Here is a 7,609-nt window from a genome sequence, read left to right as displayed (position 1 = left end):
CCTATTATTATTTTTCTCGCTTCAAGCAGGAATCCAACGCTCTGATACCTTTTATTGATGCCTAGATCCCTTATTTGAGCACTTATGGCACTACAGATGTCTTCTTTAGAAGTTATTTCGTCGAGATCCCGAATCTTTACCGTTGTTTCGTCAGTAAGTGCTTTAATTTTTGCCTGGTTCCCAAGCACTTTACTTATCTCGTTCGTATAGTCGCTTGTGCTTCCCCTTTGCTCATCTTTTACGTCTAGCAGCATTTCGCCTTGGCCGTCTTTCTAAACCGGTTTACATTTTCACCCAGTTTCTGGAGAACATCTTCTTTCTTAACTGCCCTGAGAATGTCGCTGGGGATCATATTCCCTCTTCGCGCAATCAAGTCGTCGCGGATGCTTGTATGTCGTTCACTTTTTATCTCCGTCCAACCATCTTCTTTTTCCTTTGCAGCACCTATGGTTGGCTTATCTATTTTCCCCTCTTTGGGCTTCCTTGGCTTCTTTGCAAGGGTGGATTTGTTTTTCTTCGATGGGGTCCGTCTTTTGGCATGATTTTCGTCACGGAGTCTCTTTGATATTATATCCGGTCGGAGGTATAGTCAAAATATTCACTTCTATCGCTCATCGTCAGGGGTTGCTTATTCGTTTAGACTTATCGAGGGCTAGTGCTATTTACTCTTCAAGGATATGTTTGTTGCAATCTCAGTTCAAATCTAGTGCCAAGGATAAGCGAACACTTCAAGACATCTGTTTCATTCATCGTTCATTGTGGTTTTACGTAGGTTGCTATATATATTTCTCTAATAATGTAAATAGGCATATTTATCAACGAAAATGGTTTTTCTTTTTAATTTTTTTTATTTATTTTTTTTTTTTTTGTCGATTGCTGTTTTATTTCGGGCTCATACGCATAGATTCATGATTCGTCACCTGTGACGATCTTATAAACGTCTTTTGATGCACCGCGATCCTATTCTTTCAGCATTTCTTTACACCAATCCACACGAAATTGTGCTGGATCCAACGAGAACAAACCTTTTTTACGGCCAGGTGTTCATGCAATATCGAATGTATGCTGGTGGGAGAAATGCATAGGCATGCCTCTATCCGAAGGTATGTTACATGACGGTCTTGCATTATGAGTTCACGTACGGCATCGATGTTTTCTGACACAACGGCTGTTTTTGGACGACCTTCACGGAATTCGTCTTTGAGCGAGCGTCGGCCACGATTGAATTCGTTGTACCAGTTTTTCACAGTGCTATAGAATGGTGCTTCATAGCCATACAAAGATTTTAGTTCATCGATGCTCTTTTGTCTTGATAATCCACGTCGAAAGTTGTGAAAAATGATCGCACGAAAATGTTCACGAGTTAATTCCATTTTTTGGTCGAGATGAATTTTTTAATTCCGTGTAAATAAAACAATTCACCATTAAATGACAAAACATTCTGAGAAATGTTATGCTAAAAAATGTCAAACTTTCCAATGGAAATGTCAGATTGCACCTGGCAACACTTAGTGTTGCCCTAGGTCAGAATATATATAGCAGCCCTCGTATATGTAAAATCATGGCTTGGATGTAGTCTGGCGGTGAAGACACCAAATCAATATTTTTACTTTTTAAAAAGGCTTAAGGAATATGAAACTGTTGACAAATTGATCTCTAAAGCAGCCCTGAGCAAATTTAGTCAACATCTTTGGTACTTGTCAGAAGAAATTGCCGTTTTGCCATTGACAAAAGGTTAATGAAAAAATCAAAACAAACATTGTAGGGAATTTCCAAAGAGAGAGTTTGTATGATTCTGGGAAGAGATATATTCCATATAAAGAAGATGTGTCTGATTATCTGTATAATAAGTAGGAATACAATAAATACTTTTTGTATTGTGGAATGGCCCCGGTAAAATAATATTTATTGCATATCTTATACATACATATATAAAAAATGAATCGCAAAATGTGTTGGTAAGCGCATAACTCAAAAACGCCTGGACCAATTTTGCCAATTCTTTTTTTAAAATGTTCGTTGAGGCTCAAGGATGGCGAAAAAATTCGAATGATTGCCGGAAACCCCCTAAAAAGAGCCCTCTTCTTTTTCCCATACAAACGAATGAATGTTTGTTTTTTAGTAACGCTAAGAGAACGGCTGCACCAATCTTGGTGAAATTTTCAGAGGTTGTTTGTTGTGAATCGGGGAAGGTTTAGAAATAAAAATACCTTTTACTTTTCATCAGGAAAAGCCGGAAAATTGGAAAATTCCAAAAAGTAACTTTTTTCCAAAAAAATTTTTTTCAATTTTTGTTTGTTTTGTTTTTCAATATTTTGATTTGTAAATTATTTGAATCGTTCAATTTTGGTCGCTTGCCTTTTTATTCCGGCTATTAAAAAGAAAAATTATTGGAAATTATTCAGCGAAATGTAAATGTGTTTCACACAGATTGATCAATTACTGATTGAAATTTGTTACGAAGCCATGAAGAGGTCGCGCTAATATAGCAAGGCAAGAAGTACTCCCAGGATGCGATGACATATTTGCGGAATTATGAATCGCGGTCAATTAGCAAGCGATCGTCACGATGTCACAGCACGACTTTTCAAACAACAGTTGCAATGTTTGATGGACTTTATCTTAAAGCAACGTATGTATAGTATATATGGTTCAGTTAGATGCTAGATGTACTCTATTGAGTGGCAAAAGAGAGGTTTGCCGCACGCACACATTCCATTTTGGATGGTAGATGGAGATTAAACCAAATCAAATTGATGAAATTATTTCTGCGGAAATTCCTGATGCAGAGAAAGATAAAGTATTATACCAAATGGTGAAAACCAATATGGTTCATGGACCTTGCGGACACCACAATCCCACTTCGGGTTGTATGTCTGACAATAAATGCACGACACACTATCCACGTGCTTTTCTTTCGAAAACGCAAACTAGAAGTAATGGATATCGGCGTCGCTCACCAGACGAAAATGGCAGAACATTTAACATTTAATTTAGAAGAATGAATATCGAAGTTGTCATCCCACGGATCGTTCTATATTTACCATTATTGTCTAATTCGCATTCAAAACTCATATCAATGTTGAGTATTGCAATTTGGTGTAATCGGTAAAATACGTTTGTAATTACCTCACCAAAGGAAGCAACATGGTGGCTCTTGATGTTGAACGATATAGTCAATAAGTGAACTGTAATAAAAGCCTTTGTAAGATATTTATTTTTGCAATTCATGAACGTTTTCCGACTGTTGTGCGTCTCGCAGTTAATTTGGAGAATGGCCAAAGGGTGTGTTTCAACCCAAAGAATACAGTACAGCCAGTGGAAGCACCGCCAGAAACAAAATTAACATTTACGAGTTTTTTGTTTCACAACTTTCGTCAGTGATCCGTTTGCGAGAATATTGCTTTATTCGGAAATACCTTGATATTATACATGGAATGCATCGTCGAAGAAATGGTTACGCAGAAATGAAGGCCACGTAGTAAATGGACATCCAGGTGTGTTCTCAACTAATGCATTTGGACAAATTTACACAATCACAAAGAAAAGCGACGATTGCTATTGATTAATGTACGCGGTTCAACTTTATTTGGGTCATTGGGTACTGTGAATAGTACGGTGTGTGCAAGTTTTGGAGCAGTAAGCCAGCAATTACAATTGCTGGAACATGTTAATCACTGGAATGAAAATGAAGTTCGCGATTTTTCGCATCCGCCGTTTATCAATTCACGAAAGATGAACTTATCACGAATGTTCGGACATTGGCTAAATTTTCGTAACTACGATTCCTTAAGTGCACGCGCAATGTTAGCTACCAAAAATGCCGTTGTTGTTGACTTAAACTGGAAGATTCAAAGTCAAATTCCGGGAGACTTGCGCTCATACAAATCGATCGATCGTCTTGACAATGAAGACGATGCCGTGAATTATCCAGTGGAATTTCTAAATTCTTTGGAGAGGCTTGATATGCGACCGCATCATTTACGTCTCAAAGTTGGATCTGTCGTTATTATGTTTCGCAATCTGCGCTATCGAATACAAGGGGGCAAAATGCTTGATTCTACGAATTCCTTTCAGTTCTAGCGATTTGCCATTTCAATTCAAACGTATTCCGTTTCCAGTAAAATTGCATTTGAGATGGCAATCAACAGGACACAAGGATAGTCGCATAGCGTGTGGCATACATTTGGAAACGCTATGTTGGAAAACCATCTTTTCCGTACACCGGAACAGAAACCAAATAGTGTTGTTTATCAAGCTGCGTTGTAATGAAAAAAAAAAACAATTAAGTGATAAATTTAACTTTCTTCTCATTTCAAAACATATAATTTCACGCAGGACAACGGCTGCGGGGTCTGCTAGTTGTTTATATTCAATAAACAGTACTATTCTTTATACTATTTTCAATAAATTGTTAATAATACTGCCTTATTTCGTATTGGATGAAAATCATGAAGTGATTTTGTATCTGTCAAGAGCACAAATTTATTTTCTCCCCGCTAGAGACCCGTTTCTACATGAGATGAAGATGTTGCCTATTCAGAGTCGAAAAGGAAAGTGCTTTCTTTAACGGCAGTTAATGATACAACTGAAAGAGCTGTAAAAGAGCTTTCGTGGTTTGATCACTGAAAAAGAAGAGCAAAAATAATTTTTGCTGCGCTGTGTTCAGGAGCATAGAGATATAGTACATATATAAATGCTTATTTGTGAGAAGAGCTAAACCTTTGAGGGAATAATTATCCCATAATATAATACATAGAATAAGATATAAAGAGAATCTCTATCTAATCCATCTCGTGTCAGCTACTTCGCCTGTTATGTACAATAGAAACTAAGACAGAAACTAAATTGAATCAAATTAAATCAAGACGAATAACCACCGAATGTGAAAGGAATTACATTAGTTCAAATTCCATTACCACATCCACAAAACATATGAGCCATTGCTATTGACATAGGTAGTAAGCGTTCCGTATTTCTACGTTGTTATATATTTGTACACATGCTTATATACATAACTATCTTTCTTCATGTAAAGTTACTCGGGGCCAAGCCATTCGCTAATATAATAATAATACAAATACGAAGATTTACGAGTACATTATTTGTATCTGAGAGCTTTTATTTAGGCAAAATAAATCCGATCGAAATGAAAGGAGGACTTAAATTTCCATGCTGCAGAATTATTGGAAAAATATAATATACATATATGGAAACTGTGTCAAACTAACTATTAAACACAATGCATGTTTTTGCCAACCATGCCAAACAACATTCAAAAAAAATCATGGAACATTGCGTTCAAATTACTTATGAAACACATGTCATCCCTACATTTGAACTGCGAACCATCTTGAAGAGAATCTTCTGATTCAATTGCACTCAGAAAAGTTACTGCCGAGCAGTGACATTTCCACGGGGGTTTCGAGGTTAAAATGTAACTTAACAATACAAGATTGACGAAAAATGTATACGCAAGGTTATATAATTTCGTAGTCGCTCGGGAGTTCAGTTCATATTACGAAATTAATTCGTTACAGATACTAACTGCACAATCCATTAACATATTGTGATGAAAGTTCATGGTATACTTTTCATGTGGCTTAACTGAAATATAGTTATCAGTAGTGCTAAATTTCAGTCTCCAGTGGTATACTTGTAGGTGTGTGAACGCTCCGAGCCTCAGCATTAACTCGGAACGCTATCTTAATGCAGGAAAAAAAGCAGCTGGTACGATGAGAAGTGTCGTATCGCACTGGAGAGAAAACAGACTGCCTTCCTTGCAACGATACAATGGACCACAAAACGTGCAGGATGGGATAGATACCGAAAGTTGAAGTTCGAAGCGATACGCATTTGCAGACAAAAAAGAAAGATCCCGAAATGCGGGAGTTCGAAGAGCTAAATTCTACGAAAAAATGTGGTGGCTAACAAACGGTTTCAAAACCGGAGCATACTACTGTGGAATCCCCAGAGGTGATCTAGTGACTGAAGCCGAGATTTTTTTCTAGCCTGCTTATGATGATGCTCGATGACGATGGAGCAAACGTGCCTCCATGAAGTAGTTCTAATAGCAATTACCCGTCCGAAAAACAACAAAGCGGCAAGTCCAAGCAATTCAAATACGGCGGCGAAAAACTGATAAGGAGCATGCATGAGCTTCTTTGTGGAATATGGTCAAAAACATGCCCGACGATTGGAATTTATGTGTGCTCTTCGCCATCCACAAAACGGGAGATCCCACAATCTGCGTCAATTACCGTGGGATAAGTTTCCTCGACATCGCATACAAAGTTCTACTAAGTGTACTGTGTGAAACCACCGTCAACAAACTGATTGGACTGTGGCTTCAGACCTGGAAAATCAACAACTGACCAGATATTAACCAAGCGCCAAATCCTGCAATAGACCCGTGAGAAGAGAATCGACACACACCATGTCTTCGTCGATTTCAAAGCTGCTTTTGATAGCACGAAAAGATTTGGTATCCCCGCAAATAATAATACGCTGTGTGTACTGACGTTAAACTATACCAAAAGCTCCGTCTGGAAGCACTTCTCCGAGTCGTTTATACCAAACGAGGTTTAAGACAACGCAACTCCCTTTCATGCGACTTCGTCAATCTACTCCTGGAGAAATTAATTCGAGCTACAGTTCTGAATAGAGAAGGTACAATATTCTACAAGAGCGTACAACTGCTAGGGAACGCCGATGGAGACATATATCTATTTATACTCTCGCAACAAAGTTGCTAAGGAGAGTATTATAGTTTTGTTCACATAACGGTTGTTTGTAAGTCCTAAAACTAAAAGAGTCAGATATAGAGTTATATGTATATACCAAAGTGATCAGGGTGACGAGTAGAGTTGAAATCCGGATGTCTGTCTGTCCGTACGTCCGTCCGTGCAAGCTGTAACTTGAGTAAAAATTGATATATCATCATGAAACTTGGTACACGTATTTCTTGGCTCCATAAGAAGGTTAAGTTCGAAGATGGCCAAAATCGGCTCGGCGAAAACCGAAAACCTATAAAGTGTCATAACTATGGCATAAATAAAGATATTAAAACGAAATTTGGCACAAAGGATCGCATTAGGGAGAGGCATATTTGGACGTAATTTTTTTGGAAAAGTGGGCGTGCCCCGCCCCCTACTAAGTTTTTTGTGCATATCTCGGAAACTACTATAGCTAGGTCAACCAAACTTTCTAGAGTCGTTTCCTTGCGGCATTTCAGGTTCAAAAATGGAAGAAATCGGATAATAACCACGCCCACTTCCCATAAAAAGGTTGTGTTGAATATCACTAAAAGTGCGTTAACCGACTAACAAAAAACGTCAGAAACACTAAATTTTACGGAAGAAATGGCAGAAGGAAGCTGCACCCAGCCTTTTTTAAAAAATTGAAAATGGGCGTGGTATTGTCCACTTATGGACCAAAAACCATATCTCAGGAACTACTAGACCGATTTCAATGAAATTCGGTATATAATATTTTCTTAACACCCTGATGACATGTACGAAATATGGGTGAAATCGGTTCACAAATCACGCCTTCTTCCAATATAACGCTATTTTGAATTCCATCTAATGATTTCTCTGTATAATTTATA

This window comes from Bactrocera tryoni, chromosome 3 (genome assembly GCF_016617805.1).
Source record: "Bactrocera tryoni isolate S06 chromosome 3, CSIRO_BtryS06_freeze2, whole genome shotgun sequence".
Classification (NCBI taxonomy): Eukaryota; Metazoa; Arthropoda; class Insecta; order Diptera; family Tephritidae; genus Bactrocera; species Bactrocera tryoni.
The sequence above is the reverse complement of the archived record's forward strand: the minus strand, read 5'-3'. Positions refer to the sequence as shown.